The sequence below is a fragment of the Rhincodon typus genome, chromosome 12 (genome assembly GCF_021869965.1).
Source record: "Rhincodon typus isolate 14 chromosome 12, sRhiTyp1.1, whole genome shotgun sequence".
In the NCBI taxonomy this organism is placed as follows: Eukaryota; Metazoa; Chordata; class Chondrichthyes; order Orectolobiformes; family Rhincodontidae; genus Rhincodon; species Rhincodon typus.
In genome coordinates, this window is record NC_063343.1 from 64,858,797 (window position 1) to 64,880,317 (window position 21,521).

The 21,521-nt window shown below is 44.4% G+C and overlaps 1 protein-coding gene across 1 annotated transcript in view; it reads right to left on the reverse strand.

Moving 5' to 3' along the window:
• Window positions 1-21,521, reverse strand: part of ndst1b (N-deacetylase/N-sulfotransferase (heparan glucosaminyl) 1b) — a 331,224-nt gene that overhangs the window by 96,283 nt on the left and 213,420 nt on the right. The window contains exon 8 of the mRNA XM_048603490.1: window positions 7,183-7,304. The gene's annotated coding sequence lies outside the window, so the exon portion shown is untranslated. The remainder of the gene's footprint in view (window positions 1-7,182; window positions 7,305-21,521) is intronic.

Sequence of the window (21,521 nt, forward strand, 5' to 3'; positions counted from 1 at the left end):
TGGGAGATGAGGAGGAAGCTTGCTCTTGTCCAATTTAAGCTTTCATATTGAAATCTCCCGAACCCGCCATCACCCAGAAAGTCAGATGGAAAGTGAGTGGAGAAGAGTTTCTCACTACAATAAGGCTGATCCCACACCGATAAAATGAAAATCCTTTGATAAATGGAAAAAAAACAGCATCAGTGAACACCTCATTGAGTTTGCAATGGGAGGGGATTGTTTTTTTCCATCCCATGCAGCTTTTATGAATACTCCCTCAGCCACGAGTCTCAGAATGGCAATTAGAAGCAGCACCACTTTATCTTAGAAAATGCCACTGCAAAAGGCATCATCAACCCAGCAGCATTTATCTCGGCTCGTGACAGAGGGTACAGTCCCCGAAGCATCATAAAAAATTCTCCGGCTATAAATACTCCAAGATCAGTCCGGTAAACTTCATTAATTACTGATAGTGGTGTTTCAGGCAATTCTTTCAGCAGAGAAATCTGCCAGCAAACACAAGTCGACTGGTTTGATGCGACATCCCAGCTGCTGTTTGGAAAATAATCAAGGAATTTTCACAAAAGGGGAAGAGACATAGGCCAGCACTCAGTGCTGGTTTCATTCAGTACAGTATTAGTGATGCACATTCATTTGCACAGATCCCACTTCAAAGCTACACCGCTCAGTATGTGCAGATTCCCTGAGGAAGCAGAGAACACTACATGCTTCTCTGGGTTCCCTCAACAATAAAAAAAAGACCTGCATTTATACAGTGCTTTTCACTACCATCGGACACCACAGTGTGTTTTATAACCAATGGGATATTTGCTGAATCTAATCCTTGTTTTGACGTGGAAACACAGCAGCCAAAATTCATACAGCAAGATCCCACAACAGCAATCTTTAAACATTTATTTGTGGGATGATGGTGTCATTGCCTGGCATTGGCATTCATTGGCATTGATCGACTATCCCTGGTTGTCCTTAAGAAGTTGGTGGCAAACTGTCTTCCTGAACTGCTGTAGTCTATGTGCTGTAGGTAGACCCAATACGTCATTAGGGAGGGAATTCCAGGATTTTGACCTGGAGACAGTGAAGGGACAGCGATATACTTCCGAGTCAGGATGGTAAGTGGCTTGGAGGGGAACCTGAAGGGGTTAGTACTTCTAGATGGAAGTGGTTGTGGGTTTGGAAGGTGCTGTGTGAGGATCTTATAGATAGCACACACTGCTGCTACTGAGCGTCGGTGGTGGAGGGCGTGGATGTTTATGAATGTGGTGCCAGTCAAACAGGCTGCTTTCTCCTGGATGGTGTGAAGCTTTGAGTGTTTTGAAGCTGCACGTATCCAGGCAAGTGGGGAGTATTCCATCACACCCCTGACTTGTGCCTTGTAGATGATTGAGAGGCTTTGGGGAGTCAGGAGGTGAATTACTTGCTACAGTGTTCCTAGCCTCTGCCTCACTCATGTAGCCAGTATATTTATATGCTTATACAATTAATGGTAGGGCTTTGGCTGGTGTTGTAGAACAGAGGGACCTAGGGGTGCAGGTACATAATTCTTTGAAGTTTGCATCACATATAGACAGGATGGTTAAAAAGGTGTTTGGCACACTTGCCTTCTTTGCTTGGTCCTTTGAGTATATGAGTTGGGAAGTCATGTTGAGGTTGTACAGGACATTGGCGAGGCCTCTTCTGGAATACTATGTCCAGGTAGGCAGTGGTGGGGATTGGTCAGCCTACCTGCACTTACCTATCACCATCCCACCTACCTTCCCCAGCCCCACCCCTTCTCTCTCTATTTATTTCAGAGCTCTCTTCCCCCTCTCCAATTTCTGAAGAAGGGTCCTGACCCGAAATGTCAACTTTCCTGCTCCTCTGATTGCTGCCTGGCCTGCTGTGTTCCTCCAGCTGCACACTATGTTAACTCTGACTCCAGCATCTGCAGTTCTTACTATCTTTGGTGGATTTAGTGATGTGTGATGAGGCAGACTTGATTAGGGAGCATAAGGTGAAGGAACCCTGAGGGGGCAGTGACCACAATACGACAGAATTCACCCTGCAGATGGAGAGGGAGAAGCTGGAATCAGATGTAATGGTATTACAATTGAAAAAAGGTAACTATAATGATATGAGGAAGGAGCTGGCCAGATTTAATTGGAAGGGAAGCCTAGCAGGGAAGATAGTGAAGCAGCAATGGCAGGGGTTTCTGGGGATAATTCGGGAGGCACAGAGAAATTTATCCCAAGGAAGAAGAAACATACTTAAGGGAGGACAAGACAACCACGGCTGACAAGGGAAGTCAGGGGCAGCATAAAAGCAAAAGAAAAAGCATACAATGTGGTGATGATTAGTGGAAAGCCAGAGGATTAAGAAGCCTTTATAAATCAGCAGAGGACAATTAAAAAGGCAATAAGAGGGGAAAGTGAAATATGAAAGTAAGTTAGCTGGTAGCATAAAAGACAATTGCAAGAGATATTTTTTAGATTTATAAAAGGGTAAAAGAGAGGCAAGAGCAGGGGTGGGAATCTTGACATCACTGCCTGTAAGGGTAGGAGAGTAGAAACGCTCATAGGAGTTTAAAAGTATTTCGATGTGCACTTGTAACGGCAAGACATTCAAGGCTATGTACCAAGTGCTGGAAAATGGGATGAGAATAGATGGTTGTTTTTGACCAGTGCAGACTTGATGGGCTGAAGGGCCGTTTTCTAATGTAGACCTCTACAACTCTGACTCTATAAGACTTTCCTTTGTTGCAGGTCCCTATTGCTTGGGGAGCGGAGGAGGTTATGGTGGGATTAGATTCAGATTAGACTGTGGTCCTATCACTTTGGGCAAAATTTGATGCCCAGGTTTGGAATGAGCTCACTTGTGGAAACCTGTTGGTCCACGTATCAAGGTGACATGACAAGAAACAGTGGATGTAATCGAGAGAAAAATAATTACAGCTGTCAGTTGCTAAAGACAGATCATGCATTATCATGGATCAGTTTAATTGTTCCTTGAGTGAGTGAAGGTGATGTCACTGTTTTTGCAAGTCACTTTATAAAGTTAAAAAAAAACACATATTTAAGTAGTTTTCATAATCACAAGATGTCTCAAAGTGGACTGCAGTGGTTCAAGAAGGCAGCTCACCACCACCTTCTCAAGGGCAACTAGGGATGAGTAATAAATGCTGAACCAGCCAACAATACCCACATCCCACAAATGAATAGATGAAACAAAGTGCTTCACAGCCAGTGAAATGTCGCCACTGTGCAATGTCAGAAACACAGTGACCAATTGCATAGCAAACTTCCTCAAACAGCAACGGAATACTGACCAAATGCGTTAAAATCCAAAAGAACTGCAGATGCTGTAAATCAGAAGCAAAAACAGAAATTGCTGGAAAAGCTCAGCAGCGTCTGTGGAGAGAAATCAGAGCTAATGAAGTGTCACGCAACACGAAATGTTAACTCTGATTTCTCTCCGCAGATGCTGCTGAGCTTTTCCAGCAATTTCTGTTTTTCTTAAATAATGTGTTTACTGATTTTGAATGAGGGACAAATATTGATCCCAGAACACTGGGGAGAATTCATAGAAACAAAGAAACGTAGAGAATAGGAGCAGGAGTAGGCCACTTGGCCTTTTGTGCCTGTTTCACCATTCGATATGATCATGGTTTATCATCCAACTCAGTCCCCTGTCCCCATTTTCTCCCCATTCCTTTTGATCCCTTTAGCCCTAAGATTTATATCTAATTTCTTCTTGAAAACACTCAATGTGTTGGCCTTGACCACTTTCTGTGGCAGAAGATTCCACAGGCTCACCACTCTCTTGGGTGAAGACATTTCTCCTGATCTCAGTCCTAAATGGCCATCCCCATTTTCTTAGACTGTGACCCCTGGTTCTAGACTCCCCGGTCATCAGGAACATCCTTCCTGCTTTGACCCTGTCTAGTCCTGTTTTTATAGGTTTCTATGCGATTACCAGACCCCCTCTCATTCCCCTGTTTTCAAAATAGCACCAGGGGATATTCTATATTCACCAAAGCAGGGGGCAGTGCCTTGTTTTAATGTCTCATCTGAAAGGTAGCACTTCCAACAGCGCAGCACCCCCTTGGTGGTGGAGTGTCAGTTTTGATTTTTCTGCCGAAGGCCCTGAATTAGGACTTGAATTCTGACCCTTGTGGCTCAGAGATGGGGGCCAGTTAGCTGGATAGCTGGTTTGGAATCCAGAGCGATGTTGAGTAAGGTGGGTTCAATTCTTGTACCAGCTAGGGTTACCGTGAGGGTTCTGCCTTCTCAGCCCAGCCCTTTGCTTGAGGTGTGGTGACCCTCAGGTTAAACTCACCACCAGTCTTCTCTCTCTGTCTGATGAGAGAGTAGTCCTCTGGGACTTCGGTGACTTTATCCTTACAGAGCCAGAAGAGGAATCAAGATACACTGCTCAGAATAGAGACGCATTTGAGCGGTGTAAATTAGAAAACAATAGTTGACTTTTAAGGTAAAAACAACAACGTTGCTGTTCCAAAGCCACCATCCCTAAAAGATTTTGATGCCAACTTCAATGACAGGAGTGATCTTGCATTCTGTTTTATTTAATAATATAGATCTGAACTCTGTGTCAAGCCAAGACTCCCTACTCGGTATCTTCACTCTCTGATGGATTCAGGGAAGATTCACTAGGTTCTTTCCTGGGATGAATCATGCAGAATTATGACTGTGGATAAAGTGGCCATTCAGCCTGACTCACCTAGTGCCATTGTCTGAAATTCTCCCCGTTACCCTAAATATATTTCCATTACAGTCTAATTCACCTTGGAATGTTTCAATGTAACCAGCCTTGAACTCACTTCAGGGTTTGTATTCCAGCTCTCAACTGTACCGAAGGGTTACATGTCATTCAGTCGGCTACATAACTGATGATGACAATAAGGAAAAGTCAAGATGGATATAGTAAGAGGAACAAAAACAGATGGTGCTGGAAAAGCTCAGCAGGTCTGGCAGCATCTGCGAAGAAAAAATCAGAGTTAACGTTTCAGGTCCAGTGACCCTTCCTCAGAATGGTGAGAGGAGCAACTCTCCAGAATGTATTAGTGTATATCATCATGCACAGAAAATGTTGGAATTACTTTACAATGCCTACATCCAGATTGTTCGCAGATTAGAGCCGACAGGGATCACCAATTAAATCAGCATTGAGGAGACTTGGCTAAAGCAAACCAACATCAGATTGAACATGGTCCAGATACTCCTTCCCTGGTCACCTGAATCCCAAACCATTAACCCGCTCACTGTGAAAAAAAACGTCTTTTTTCTTAAAACCACTTTTTGTTCCTTTTGCTATTGTACTTACATTACATCTGTGCCAGACTGTTCAGGAGAGATGTTAGGAAGCATTTCTAGACACAAAAGGATGGGAGAGGTTTGGAACTCTCTTCCACAAGCAGTAGTGGATGCTGGATCAGTTCACTTTAAATCTGCGATAGCTATATTTTTGTAAAGCAAAGATATTAAGGGATAGGGGACCCTCTGGGGGTTCAAGCTATGGCTGCCTTTTCAAGGGATCTGGGGAATATTCTTCCTTACAAGCCTGCTCAGGCTTCCTCCTTTATGTCCTTTCCCAATCAATCTCTGCCCTGAATTGGAAAATAACATCAACTTTGCTTCTACATTCCAGCCTTTCCTCACTCTCCCGTGGTCCGTTTCTGACCCTTCCCTTCCCTCATTCAACTGTTGCAGATAGAGTGTAATCACTGGGGCAAGCTGGTGCGCATGTTGAGTGAGATGTTGGCAGAAGTCAGTGCCTTCAGGCTCTGAAAGGCAGCAGAACAACTGGACCAACCACATCTCTCTCCAGGCTGAAATCCAACTGCCTCTTAGTGTAAAATTCCACCACATCCAGCCATCTTCAGCGATCTGCTCAGTTATCAGGGCCATCGCTGAGTAGTCTGACTCAGTTATCATCATTCACGTGGACTTTTTTCATTTATTCTTTTCAGAGCAAGGCTAAGGTTTATTGAACATCGCTAATTGTCCTTGAACTCAGTGGTTCACCCGACCATCCCAGAGGGTGGCACGGTGGCTCAGTGGTTAGCACTGCTGCCTCACAGTGCCAGGGACCCGGGTTCGATTCCACCCTCGGGCAACTGTCTGTGTGGAGTTTGCACGTTCGCCCCGTGTCTGCGTGGGTTCCCTCCGGGTGCTCCAACTTCCTCCCACAGTCCAAAGATGTGCAGGTTAGGTGGATAGGCCATGCTAAACTGTCCATAGTGTGCAGGAATGTGCAGGCTGGGTGGGTTAGCCATGGGCAATGCCAAGTTACAGGGATAGGGTAGGGGGTTGGGTCTGGGTGGGATGCTCTCCAGAGAGTTGGTGAGGACGTGATGGGCCAAACAGCCTGCCTCTACATTGTAGGGATTCTGTGATTCAACTACATTGCAGTGGGTCTGGAGTCACACATTGCCCAGGCTGGGTAAGGTCAGAAGACTTCCTTCCTTAAAGGGCATTAGTGAAGCAGATGATAGTTTTACGATCACTATTACAGAGACAAATTCATAAGTGAATTGAAATGAAGTTCATGTAAATTGAACCAGTGTCCACAAAATGTTATCCTGAGCCTCTGGGTTATGATACCAATGAGACAGTCAGCACACCACAGACTCCCCACTGCAGCAACAAGTCCTGGATCTGAGTCCTATTAGTCTGAAAGCATTAACTTGGTTTCTCTCCACAGATGCTGCTGGATTTTTCCAGCACCTGCAATATTTAGCTTTTTTGTGAGAGCCAAGTTAAGGGAGATGGAACTTTCTAAGCGGTTCCCCTCCTGTTTAGCTCAGTGACACTCGGTGGAGGGGCTTGCCTGTTCTGAGGACCCGAAACGTTAACTCTGACTTTTTTTTCTTCACAGATGCTGCCCGACCTGCTGAGCTTTTCCAGCAACTTCTGTTTTTGTTCGCACTGTAGGCTCTGTTCTTTCCTTCCCAGTCACTGCGACAGTCCTCATGCAGAAATGAAGACCATTGCTTATGTTCAAACAGCTGCTAAAACGCTGACCCTGGACTTGAGCAAAATAGAAAACAGCAAACGATGCAACATCTTGATCAAAGCTTTGTCTGCTCAGCAGGATTCACCACTCCAAACATGCAAAATGGCAGGGGAAGAAAATTAACATGTCTTTAAGAGTCTTGCAGTGTTGACAACGCATTACGTGACTACTCACCAAATCTTTGCAAGAAATTGGCAAGAAGGAATTATTTTCTTCATCACCATGACAGTACACTGGCAACATCATTCCATTACTGGCAGGACCACGCAACGTAGCGCTTCGGAGCTATCGATCGGCTGAAATGCAGTGAAGGGGAAATTAGTTTTTCCATTGAGAAAAACATTCTCCCTAAGGCATCAGTAAGATTCAGATCCAAACTAAGACCATTAACCTCAACTTTCTATTTACACAGGAATTTGAATCACATTATATTTTCTGCTCCCCATGCACCATAGCCTCCCCAGCCAGCCCAAATCTCACTCTGCAGTCTGGTCTAAAGCTGTTGGAAATCCCTGGACGACTCTAAACAGTCTGTGTCAGTAGGCTATTGCACACAGGATCAGCTCATTTTCCTGGAATTGGGCCACAAGTGACTAGATTTATTCAATTCACAATTCGTCAGGGTGGGATTTGAACTCATTACCTCTCGGCCAACTCGAAGGCTGTATAACCCATTATACTCTCGGGGTTTGTTGACATGATACAGTTTGATGCAGGAATGTCGGGGGAAGCACTGGAATGTCAAGAATTACTTCTGCCACAAAGAAAGCTCATTCAGGACACAGCAGTCATAGTCACTGAGTCATACAGCATGGAAACAGACCCTTCGGTCCAACTCGTCCACGCCAACCAGATATCCTAAATTAATCTCGCCCCATTTGCCAACATTTGGCCCATATCCCTCTAAACCCTTTCTATTTATATACCCCTACAGATGCCTCTTAAATGTTGTAATTGTACCGGCCTCCTCCACTTCCTCCAGCAGCTCATTCCACACACACACCACGCTCTGCGTGAAAACGTTGGCCCTTAGGTGCCTTTTAAATCATTACCCTCTCACCTTCAACCTATGCCCTCTAGTTTTGGACTCCCCTACCCTGGAGAAAAGACCTAGGCAATACATCCTATCAATGCCCCTCATGATTTTATAAACCTCTGTAAGGTCACCCCTAAGACTCCAGGGAAAATAGCCTCAGCCTATTCTGCCTCTCGCTATAGCTCAAACCTTCCAACCCTGGCAACATCCTTGTAAGTATTTTCTGAATCCTTTCAGGTTTCACTTGATCAGTGCTCCTCTAACCAAGGTCCCCTCTCATTTCTGTTTGCTTGGCTGGCTTGTACTACATGGTCTCTTTGAGGACCACAGGAGTCCAACATGAGGCCATGAATCTTACTTAGAGGGAGTGTTGCTTGTGCATGGCATGTTGGCTCCCTGCACTGCAATTATTTTTCCGCTCATGCATCTTGGAAAGAATACATACTCTCTGTATCCAGCATCTTCCACCAGCGGTACACTGTGGCAGTGATAAATGTCCTATAGGCTGCAGTTCATCAAGTTTACATCCACATTCTGCCTCCTGTGTAATATCCATCATCGACATGGACAGAAACGGAAATATTATCAAACATCGTTGCTTTATCAGGTGATAGGTTTGTAAAGGGTTAATGTTGGAGATTGCATTAGGCTCCACCCAATCTGTTGATGCCAGGCAGTCTTGGGTGGGAGAATCAAGGAATCTAGTTCTCGATCCTGATACATCTCTGGCTCCTGTTCGTCTTAAAGATTATGCCAAACTAGTCAATGTTACTGGTACCAGGCACCATCACACAAAACACTGTATGTTCGTGTAGGGCAAGTGCCCCTTCTCAATAATTGTCATGATGCGCTTGGGCAGGACAAACAAGGCGAGGGAATACATTATGAACTGTAGAGCTCTGGGAAGCACTGAGAATGAGAGGGACCCTAGTGTACATGCTTACTGGTCCTTTAAGGAGGTGGGAGAGGTAGATAAAGTGGTTCAGAAGGCATATGGAATACTTGCCTTTGTTAGCCATGGCGTAGAGTTTAAGAGCAGGGAAGTTATGCTGCAACTGTATAAAACGCTGGTTAGAGTACTGTTTGCAGTCCTGGAATCCACATTACAGGAGGGATGCGATTGCACTGGAGAGGAGGTTTATCAGAATGTTGACTGGGCTGGAGAGTTTCAGTTATGAGGTGAGATCGGACAGACTGGGGTTGTTTTCCTTAGAGCAGAGGAGATGGAGGGGGGATATGACTGAGATGACTAAAATAACAAGGTGCATAGAGAGGAAGAAACATTCTCCCTTGATGGAGGGATCAATGGCCAGGGGGCATAGATTTGAGGTAAAGGGGCTGAATGGCCTCTTTCTGTGATCTACACAACACCATTGTGGAAGTCCATTAACTTGAAGGGGCCAACACAGGGATGGGCATTAAACGTGGTGGTGTTCCTATGCATTTGTTACCCTTGTCGTGCATTTGGAAGGATCCATCAGAGGAGCCTTGCTGCAATCAAACAGCTGGAAACGGTAGCATAGTAGTAATACGACTGGACTAGTAATCCAGAGGCCAAGACCAATATTCTGATGGCAGTTCAAGTCCCAACAGGGAAGCTGCTGGTATGTAATTTCGATTTATAAATCTGGAATTTAAGGAAACTAGTCTCAGTCAATGGCAGCTATCATCAATGACAGCTACCCATCTGTTTTCCTAATGACTTTCAAAGAAAAAAATCTGCCATCCTTACCTGGTCGGGCCCTACATTTGACTATGCAAACCACACAATGCAAGGGGCATTAGGGATAGGCAGCAAGTGCCCAAAGCACTCACATGATCCCGGTCCAGAATGAAATAGACCTGGGGTAGGTAATGAACCTGATGGGGCTAAAATACTTTAGAAATTGAAGAGTTTGTGATTGCCAGTTGTGATTTTGCCTTCCATGGTGTAAGTCTCTGAATTAGTAGGTAGTACAGGGCTAGAAGATTGTTAAAAAGGCAGACATTGTTGACGTTGGAGTGCAAGGCAATAAAATTCAGCAACAAACTTTGATAAGATGGCTCTTTTTTTCAGCAAAATCTCTGAAAATAAGACAGGTGTCCCCAAAGACTGAACCAGTTGAACAATAAAATGCTGTCATTGTCAATTCTGTCACTCTTTTTGACTGACAGAAAGAAAGACAGATTCCCTTGTCCACCTTCTGCTGGGACCATTCCTCCTGGGACACCCTGGTCCACTCTTCCTTCACTCCCAACAACACACCCCCACCCATCCCCTCCCACTCCCATCCCCCACAGCCCCACGGTACCTTTCCCTGTATCTGGCGAAGGTGTAACACCTGCCCATTTACCTCCTCCCTCCTCTGTATCCAAGGGCCCACACATACCTTCCAGGTGAATCAGCACTTTACCTGCACTTCCCACAATCTGCACTCACACCTCACAATGTGGTGTCCTCTACACTGGGGAAATGAAGCATAGTCTGGGTGACCGCTTGGCAGAATATCCACATTTGCCTCGCAAAAACTGACCTTCCAGTTGCCTGCCACTTTAACACACCACCCTGTTCCCTGGCCAACATCTCTGTCTCTGGCTTGCTGCAGTGTTCCAACGAGGCTCAGCACAAGCTGGAAGAACAACTCCTCATTTTCCACTTGGGGACCCTGCAGCCCTCCAGACTCAATATTGAGTTCAATAGTTTTAGGGCCTGAACTCTTCGATGTCCCAGCCCCCTACCCTACACACCAGGCCTTATTATCACATAGTCTGCTATTACACACAACCGACTGCTAGTCACTACGGTCTCCATTAACAGCTATTGACTGTCCGAGCCAGATGGTTATCCACTTCTTTGTCTGTTCAACTGCTCTTCTCTCTCTTTGGGCTCTGTCCCACCTATCGTTTACTCCTTATCTCCTCCCCCCACTCTATCTTCTGCATATAAACTGACATTTTCCTAGTTTCCATCAATTCTGAGGGAGGATCACCAGACCCAACACGTTAACTCTGATTTCTCTTCACAGATAAAAGAATACGGTGTAATTCTGAAGGGAGTACGGGAACAGAAGGTCCTTGGTGCATTTTGACAGTGAGTGAGTATAGAAACAGCAGGATAGGACAGGTGAATGCGTGGCTGGGAAGTTGGTGCAGGAGAGAGCGCTTTCGATTCTTGGGACACTGGAATCAGCTCTGAGGATGGTAAAGGTCGTACAGTTTGTACCTGAACTGAGGGCGCTGTGTTCCTCACTGTTGCTATTGGCTAGATTTAAACTAACTCTGGTTAAAGGTGTCAGAACTTGTTGAAAGAGCAGTTACTAGAGAACATTGCATAAAAATAATAATAAAAAGGGTTCAGAGTACAACAGCAAAGAAGTTATGTTGAACATGTATAAAATCACTAGTTTGGCTTTATGGGAAGGTGATCACTAGATTATTAATCCAGAGGTCCATCAATATTCTGGGGTCTCAGATTTGAACTCTGCCTTGGTAGAATTATTGAATTCGATAAAAAAAATCAGGAATTAAAAAAGTCTAATGATGACCATGAAACAATTGCCAATTATTGGGGAAAACTTATCTGGTTCACTAATGTTCCTTAGGGAAGGAAATCTGCTGTCCTTTCCTGGTCTGGCCTACCGATGACCCCAGACCTGGAGGAAGTGATGGCCTAGTGATTTTATCGCTGGACTGTTAATCCAGAGACCCAGATAACGTTCTGGGGACCCAAGTTCGAATCCCGCCATGGCAGATGTTGGAATTTGAATTCAATAAAAATATCTGGAATTAAGAATCTAATGATGACCATGAATCAATTGTCAATTGTTGGGGAAAAACCCATCTGGTTCACTAATGCCCATGAGGGAAGGAAACACATGTGGCTCCAGACCCACAACAATGTGGTTGACTCTGAACTGCCCTGTGGGAAATTAGGGATGGGCAATAAATGCTGCCTGGCCTGTGACGTCCTCATCCCGTGAATGAATAAAGAAAAAACTCCCAACTGCCCCCTGAGCAATTAGGGATAGGCAATAAATATTGGTCTGGCCAGCAACGCTCACATTTTGTGATAGAATTTACAAAAAAGTGTGTCGAACTCTAGACAGGAAGGATGTGAAAACATTGGAAAGAGTGCAACAGGAATGGTTCCAAGGATAAGGAATTTTAGATCTGCAGATGGCTGAATTGGAGCTTTCAAAATCATGACAGCTGTGAACAGAATAAATCGGGAGAAAATGGTCCTACTCGAAAATGAGAGGGCACAGATTTAAAAAGTAATTAGTAAAAGAAACAAAAGAAAAAGTAATACGAGGAAAAGCTTTCTCACACAACAAATGATCATAGAATCCCTACAGTGTGGAAATAGGCCCTTTGGCCCAACAAGACCACACTGACCCTCAGAGCATCCCACCCAGTCCCATCCCCCTGTAACCCACCTAATCTATACATTCTTGGACATTATGGGCAATTTAGCATGGCCAATCCACCCCAGCCTGCACATCTTTGGACTGTGGGAGGAAACTGGAGCACCCGGAGGAAACCCATGCAGACATGGGGAGAACGTGCAAACTCCACACAGACAGTCGCCCGAGGGTGGAATTGAACCTCGGTCCCTGGCACTGTGAGGCAGCAGTGCTAACCACTGAGCCATCGTGCTGCCCAGTGGTTTGGAACTGGGACACACTGCCTGAAAGTGTGGAGAGACAGGTTCAATCACACAGAAATTAGACAGTTATTTGCAATTGGAGAATATGCAGAGTTTTCGAGTGAAGGCTGGCGCTAGGTGAGATACAGATTTGGAGAGCTGGTGCAGACTCAATGGGCCGAATGGCCTCTTTATTGTTCTACTTCTGTGATTCTGTGAACTGGCACGCTACCCTAAAGCTTAAATTTTCAAGTCAACCTATCTCCAACTCCTTGCACCCCGCTCGAACATTGTAGCTATCAGATTGTTGTCAAATCCCACCGACTTCACTGATGTTCTACGCAGAGAAAATAAAATCACACGACTCCAGACACAGACTTAACTATCATCTGGTCAGAAAAGCCACTCAGTGGCCAGGAATGCACATCACTACCTTCTCAGGGACAGCTTGTGGTGGCCACCAATCGCCCACCTTGTCATATTGTGAGAATGATCAAAAAACAGCCTTAGAAACAAATATTGCAAGAGTTCATGCGATACAAACCACGCACAAAACCTTGACTTACTCTTCAATTGTGTTAGCTGTGGCTCAACTGATTGCCTTCTTTTCCCTAAAGCCAGAAGGCTGAGTTCAAGTCTCACTTCAATCCTTGAGCATAAAAATAAGATTGACATCCCAGTAGAGTACTGTTGGGAGAGCTGTACCATCTGTTGTCTTTGGATGAAATGTTCACATGAAACCCCCTTTTTCCTGCTCTGATGGCTGAAGAAGTTCCCACGGCATGATTTGAAAGCATTGGAGAGATATATTGGTGATCTGGCTAATCCGGCTAATCACAAAAATGGATTGCCCACCCCTTCTCACATTGATGGGATCTTACTGTATACAACATCTGCTGCCACATTTCCTGCACGAGAACAGTCACCACACTTCCAAAATATTTGATCGGCTGCAAAGTGCTTTGAGACAGCAGTGGTTGTGAAAAGCTCAACACAAGTTCTTTACTGCGATTATAAACTAGGCAGTGTCTCTTCCTTTTGCCTGATTGAGATCAGCAAATGTAGCAGAGACTTAGAACCAAGTTTCAAAGCACACTAGGTGATATCCTTAACCAAGAAGCTCTAATAGTCAGACCTTGTTGCATTCTGAATAAAAAACAGTGGATAGACATTGTCATAGTTCTTATAACATGAAGTGTTGTGACCCTCAATTTAAACCATCCAAACAGTCATCCCGCTCTAATGAGAGAGCAAACCTATAGTCCCCTCGGCTGTGGCAACTTTATCTTTTACCTGTGACATGGCAACTAGAAATTGTGATATTGCATATATAACATGATGGCTGATGTTGTGATATTAGGATGTTGAGATATTTATTTTGTATACAACATGTTGGTGGACTTTGTGGTGCTCTGTATATAACCTGCTGGCAGATGCTGTGATACTCTACATGCCAAGTTGCCATTGTCTTACCAGACCATAGAGCTACTCTCTCATTTGGGAGAGACAACTGGTGATGGTTTAACTGGAGGCCCACCATACCTCAGGTGAAGGGAGAGGTTGGGAAGGACAGTCCTTCACTGTGACCTCAGACAGTTGTGGGAAGTGAACCCACACTGTTGCAAACCAGCCACCAAGCCAACTGAGCTAAACCGACCCTCACATATTGATAGACGTTGTGATATTTTGCATACAACATGTTGGTGGATGTTGAGATATTCTTAAGGTAAAAAGGTGGGGCATATTATGATATTTCCCATATTACATGCCCCATGTTTTCCAGTGGCCCTGTTATTTTCTGAATGTTAAAGTTTCTGACCAAGTTCAAATGAGAGAAAGGGGCAGTTAGGGACGGGAAATAAATGCTGCCTAGCCAGTGATGCCCTCATCCCGTGAATGGATAAAGGAAGTGAAAATGTATTGACTGTTGCTATCAGTGTAACTCGGGGCTGTGACTTTCTATATTCCCTGCCGAATGGAAGGTTGCTCACAAATGACTCTACCCAAAAAAAAACCTCAGAGGGAAAGGCTGCTTTGCACAAGAATATACAGAAAATCCTGAGCTCCAGGAGGAACTTTTACAAATCAGATTGATCAAGGATGAACAAGAGAATTCTTGAAGCATCAGCAGTCTCTGTTCAGTTAAAATCTCGGCTAGAATTTACTTATTGCTCTGACAGCTGGCAGAAAGCAAATATCAACCACCCAATCTCAATCACATCCATAAAAATTGGATTAACCTGCCAGTTAAAGGTGGCATGGAGAAGCAGAAACGAGTGGTTGAAACAAAGGATCTAAGGATTTGACCTTTCTCAACTTCACGCTCCCCTTCAGTTATACAGTGGGCTGATGGTACGAGATGTGCAAGATAAACTCTATCAGCTAATTCAGTAATTCAGCTAAATCTCCAAACACTTCCATTTCTCGGTTCAAATAAATCTCCGCACGCCTGTTCCATTTGTTGCTGAATTTATTTTAAATTTAGAGGAGGAACAGCGTTTTTCTTGCTCTGTTACAAAGCTTCAGAATTCACTAACTGACCAGACAATTCAGTCCAATGATAAACTTGCATTTACATAGCACTTTTCACAGCCTCAGGACACCAGTGTTTCACGGCTAATTAGTTACTTTTGTGGTGCAGCCACTGTTGTGATGTAGAAATGCAAAGCAAGCTCTTGCACATCATCCTGACTTGGACATATATCGCCGTTCGTTCACTCTCACTGGCTCAAAATCCTGGAATTCTCTCCCTAATGGTATTATGGGTTCACCCTCAAGATGCTTTACACCATCTGAATGGACCTCTCAAATTTTAAAATTTAATGTTGATCTTGCACTTTGTGCACCTTTTCTACAGCTGTGTAATATTGTATCCTTCGCTCTGTTCTATTACCCTAGGGCATTTTGTATGGTATGATCTGCCTGTACTGCACACAAAACAAAACTTTTCACTGTATCTAGGTACATGTGACAATAATAAAGCAAATCAAATATCTGCTGCCCTTGTCCTTCTGGATGGTAGAGGTCAGGGGGTTTGAAAGATACGGTCTAAGGAGCCCTGCTGAGTATCTTGTACCCATTACTGTACTGTACTGGCAGCCTGGAGGAGGAAATGGATGTTGAAGGATAGAGCCCTAATGAAGTGGGCTGCTTTGACTTAGAATCATAGAATCCCTACAGTATGGAAGCAGGCCATTCGGCCCATCGAGTCCACACAGACCCTCCAAAGGCCATCCCACCCAGATCCACTCTATCCCAGTAACTCTGCATTTCCCATGGCCTGGCCAACCAAACTAGCATGGACACAATGGGTAATTTAGCATGGCCAATCCACCCTAACCTGTACACTTTTAGACTGTGGGAGGAAACCTGAGCACCCAAAAGAAACCCAAGCAGACAATATCTGTGTGGAGTCTGCACAGTCTCCCGAGGGTAAAATCGAACTTGGGTCCCTGGTGCTGTGAGGCAGCAGCGCTAACCACTGAGCCATTGTACTGAATAAACTTGGATGATTCTTTGTTCTTAGAGTAATCACCGCTGCAGTTGTAGATCTAGTATGTACATACACACACACCTGCTCACATACACAACAGGTACGATTAAAAAGAACAGGAGGGAGATTCTCCCCTGTGACTGAGCCAATATTTGTACCCAAATCGATATCACAAGAAACAGATTATCTAGTCATTATCACAGTGCTGTTTAGGTCTGGAATTTGTTATATTTTTAATCATACTTTTTATAGGTAAGGTCACCATAGTCCCAGAGAACCATGGGGCGGCTCACTCATGAGGGAGAGGGGTGACTGGTGGTGAGTTTAACCCCAGGGTTACCTACAGGCAAGGGGTGAGGTTTGAGAAGGCAGGATCTTCATAGTGACCTCAGCTGGTGCGGGAATTGAAACTGCAACGTCTGGTGGTATCACTCTGCATCACAAACCAGCTGTCCAGCCAACTGAGCTAACCAACGGCCAAATAGATTTTTTTTACATTACAACAGTGGCTATTCTGCAAAATTATTTATTTGGCTGTCTAAAAAAGAAACTTTGAGACACCCAGTGGCCTGAAAAGTGCTATCTTAATGCAAGATAACAAGGTGTAGAGCTGGATGAACACAGCAGGCCAGGCAGCATCAGAGGAGCAGGAAAGCTGATGTTTCGGATCTGGATTCAGAAGAGTCCAGACACGAAACGTCAGCTTTCCAGCTCCTCTGATGCTGCTTGGCCTGCTGCGTTCATCCAGCTCTACTCCTTGTTATCTCAGATTCTCCAGCATCGGCAGTTCCTACTATCTCTATCTTAATGCAAATTGTTTTTGCTTTCTTTCTTTCTAAGCGTATATCAGCCAGCGTGTGGCTACACAGTGTTCTTTAGCTCTGGTTGTGGTGTGATGAAATATAGGTGGCATCTTTCTTCATCCGGAAGATTTGACCCTACCAGCTGCCAGGCCACAACTTGCATTTGAAGAAAGGATATGCAAGTTGGGACCTATATTTATTGCAGTTTTAGGAGAATGAGAGGTGATCTCAGTGTTGAGTGGGGGCTTGACAGGGGTGGCTGCTCAGAGGATATTCCCCCTTGTGGCACAGGAGCACAGTTTTAAAAGAAGGGGTTACCCAATGAAGTTGGAGATGAGGAGGAAGTTCTTCTTCCAGACGGTCATCAGCATTTGGAATTCTCGTTCAGAATCAGCAGTGGAAGTTGGACCATCCAATATATTCCTGGTTGAGTGAGACAACTGTTTGATTGAAAGGGAATCAACAGTTATGTGGGGCACGTACACAGTGGAGTTAAGGCCATACCACATCAGCAATGGTTGAATGGTGGAGCAAGATTAAAGGGATGGCATGGTGGCTCAGTGGTTAGCACTCCTGCTTCACAGCGCCAGGGACCTACGTTTGATTCCATCCTTCGGTGACTGTCTGTGTGGGAGTTAGCACATTCTCCCCCTGTCTGCATGGATTTGCTCCAGTTTCCTCCCACAGTCCAAAGATGTGCAGGCTAGGTGGATTGGCCGTGGGAAATTCAGGGTTACAGAGAAAAGTCGGTCTGGGTGGGATGCACTTCGGAGGTTTGGTGTGGACTCGATGGGCTGAATGGCCTGCTTCTGCACTGTAGTGATTGCAGGGTTCAATAGCCTATCCTGCTTACATATTCATTTTTCCAAACAATGTAAAGTCAGCTACAGAGATCCACTGTGCTGATAAGTAAAGGAATGCTGCTTCTGGTTTTGGTGCTTGAGTTCAGCAGTTCCTAGTGTCCAGAGACCTCTAGAATCTGACAAGACAATTTGGGTTGTATCTAACAGAACAGACTATGTCCAACGGACCATCATCAGACACTCCTTTATTCTTCAGACACAGAGTCACAGATTCATAGATATGTACAGCATGGAAACAGAACCTTCTATCCAACTTGTCCATGCCAACCAGATATCCTAAATAAATCTAGTCCCATTTGCCGGCATTTGGCCCATATCCCTCCAAACCCTTCCTATTCATATAGCCATCCAGATGCCTTTTAAATCTTGTAATTGTGCTGGCTTCCACCATTTCCTCTGGAACACAATGAGATATAACTGTGGGTCATGTATCTATAAATCCTTAATCACTGAATTGAAACTACAAATAATTTTTTCTCTCATTAATTAAACTTTAGACGATCATGTACAAGGTTATTTTCGGACTGTGTTACCTTGAGTGATGGGTGCCAACATTATCCTCCGGGCAGACAGACAGATTTCACATGTGCACCACACAGGAGTTTACACTATTTAAATTGACAGTGAGAAAAAAAATTGTGCACCCCATCTGAAAGTTTCTGAAATAAATTCCATGAGCCAAGATTCCCCCACGCCCCCACCGTGTCCCGGGTCTATGTGCAACAGCAAATCACCAAATTAATCCAGCAATTAAAAGGTGGTACAAATAAAGCAGAATCTATCAGAATTTGTCATTTTGCAAGGAACAAATTCTCAGATTAAAAAAAACCTGATAGTTCCTCAGGTGTGAAATTGCTTTACGAGCATTTGCAAATCTTGCATCTGTGAGGCAGTTTACTCCAGATTAGACCTTTGAATGACGGTGGCACAAGATTATCTTTTTATTCTTGTTTGGGATGTTGGCATCACAAGCAAGGCCAACATTTGCTGACCTGAGAGCAGTTAGAAGCCAACTACATTGCTGTGGGTCTGGAGTCACGTGTAGGCCAGACCAGGTAAGGACAGCAGATTTCCTTCCCTAAAGGACATTAGTGAATCAAAAGGGTTTTTATAACAATTGACAGTTACATGGTCAAATGGGCCTACATTTATTTAGGATATCTGGTTGGCGTGGACAAGTTGGACGGAAGGGTCTGGTTCCATGCTGTACATCTCTATGAATCTATGACTCTGTGTCTGAAGAATAAAGGAATGTCTGATGATGGCATCGATAAGGTGAATGTCAAGGTTTTTCTCCTTAGGATGCGGGGAGTTCAAAACGAGGGGGCATATTTTTAAGGTGGGAGGAAAAAGATTTAAAAAGCACATGAGGGGCAACTTGTTTTACACAGAGTGCGGCTGATATGTGAAATGAACTTCCTGAGGAAGTGGTGGATGCAGGTACAGTTACAACGTTTAAAAGACATTTGGATAAGTACATGAATAGGAAAGGTTTGGAGGGATACGGGCCAAATGCAGGCAAGTGGGAACAGTTTAGTTTGGGAACATGATCAGTGTTGACTAGTTGAAATGAATGGTCTGTGTCCATGCTGTGCAACTCTATGGAAAACATGTGGGACATGCTAATTCAGGGAGTGGTTAAAATGAACAGTATCGATGCATTAAGCAGAAGCTATACATGAGGAAACAGGGGATAGATGAGGGAAGTAACAGATTTAGATGAGGAAAAATGGAGAAGAGGCTCAAGTGAAGCATAAAGGGACATGGATCAGGCACAGATAGATGGGATTAATTCAGAAAGGCAGCATGGTCAGCATAGACATGGTGGGCTGAACGGCCAGTTCCTGAATTGTACTGGTCTAAGTCCTCTGAATAATGGCCTGGGCTTCAGAATTGCTAAGGTGAAGGTGAAATTGCCACAGCCTAGTGGACCATTCTCTCATTAGAGAGAGAGAGAGAGAAAGGACTGGTGGTGGTTGAACCAGAAGGTCACTGGTCCTCAGGCAAGGGGAGAGGTCGAGAAGCAGAGTCCTTTGTGGTAACCTCAGCCGATGCAGGAACAGAACTCACATTCTCAGCATCACTTTGCATCACAAACCAGCCATTCAGCCAACCGAGCTAGCCAAACCCCTCCAGTGATATTGCCACCACGGCCCCATTTCTCCTTTCTAGCAACAAGATTTAAAATGAGCTGTTCGGCGGATGATGGATACAAGGTTTGAAAAGTTAGAATCATAAAGATAATGCTCGCACAGATGGCGGCAGCAGGTTTTAGATGATTGCTGGGCAGCACTTTGGTTAGCACTGCTGCCTCACAGCGCCAGGGACCCGGGTTCAATTGTCTGTGTGGAGTTTGCACATTCTCCCTGTGTCTGCGTGGGTTTCCTCCCACAGTCCAAAGATGTGCAGGCTAGGTGGATCGGCCATAATAAATTGCCCGTTGTGTCTAGGGGTGGGAAATGCAGGGATAGGGTAGGGGGTGGGATGTTCTTTGGCGGGTCGGTGTGGACTCGATGGGCCGAGTGGCCTGCTTCCACACTGTAGGGAATCTTTGAAAATTCTATAAGTTGAGGACTTGTCATTGGGACTTTCTCCTGGAACAACGAAACTCCATCCTATTAAAGAAATGATACTGGGCTATGACTACAATCTTCTTCACATACACTTGTTTGAATATCCAACTGTTCCTGAGGTGGATTTAAAGACTGCATTCACAGTTAAAGTAGAATGGTCATGTTAGACCTGTATTTACTAACCACATATTCCATGGTGTGGAACTCATTACTATAATCCTGAACTGATTTGGATAATAAATATTCACAAGCAAGTATTAAAGAGGGGTAATCTTAGTCTTCATCTGTCACTAGACCTGAACCAGCTAGCAATACTCTAGAAATTTTACATTAGAATTCTATATGCTGATATTGATTAACATTGTCAAGTTGTTTCTGCTATAATAATAAACCTGTGTATCGTTCATCCTGAGAGAATTCAGTTATTCTGCAATCTCCTGGGGATTGGAGGAAGGAAAGTTTTCATTGTAGGACCCAGACTATAGTTGGTAAAGCTGAGCTAAGTTCCTTTAACAGCCTGAAATTTCTCTTAGTTGAAGTTTTGGATTGTAAATAAATTTGACTGGATTGATTTACCTTGCCAGGAGAAGTAAAGACAGCAGAACAACTGATGTGAAATCAGAAAATTATTCTTTCACTAAGCTATCTTCACACCCACAGGTGCTCTGACCTAAATGCATCAACTTTGTGTTGAAGTAAACCAAGGTTAGCTGCTTTTTAAACAGTGTATCCCCAATGGAATTCCACACTGTCTCCATGGGTCAATAGTGGGTCTACCCTCATTGGTCAGAGGAAGAAAGTTCAAGTTTCAGGGGATCGTGGGTTGCTATAAACCGCTTCAGCCAAGGCAGGAAGCCAGTCAGATTTCTGGTCCTGATTAGAATCTGTGGATAAGGTAAGGCTCAGCTCTTGAAAGGGTGAACAACTTTCTGATTCTCTCTCTCTCTCTCTCTGAGCCCCCATATTTAGAGGATCTGATGACTTGGGACTAATACTGTAAGCTCTTCCACACTAGAGGCAAGGGAGATGAGCAGGGCTGGAAACACTGCCTTTTGTACCACTCAGAGATAACAGGAACTGCCCATGCTGGAGTCTGAGATAACAAGGTGTAGAGCTGGATG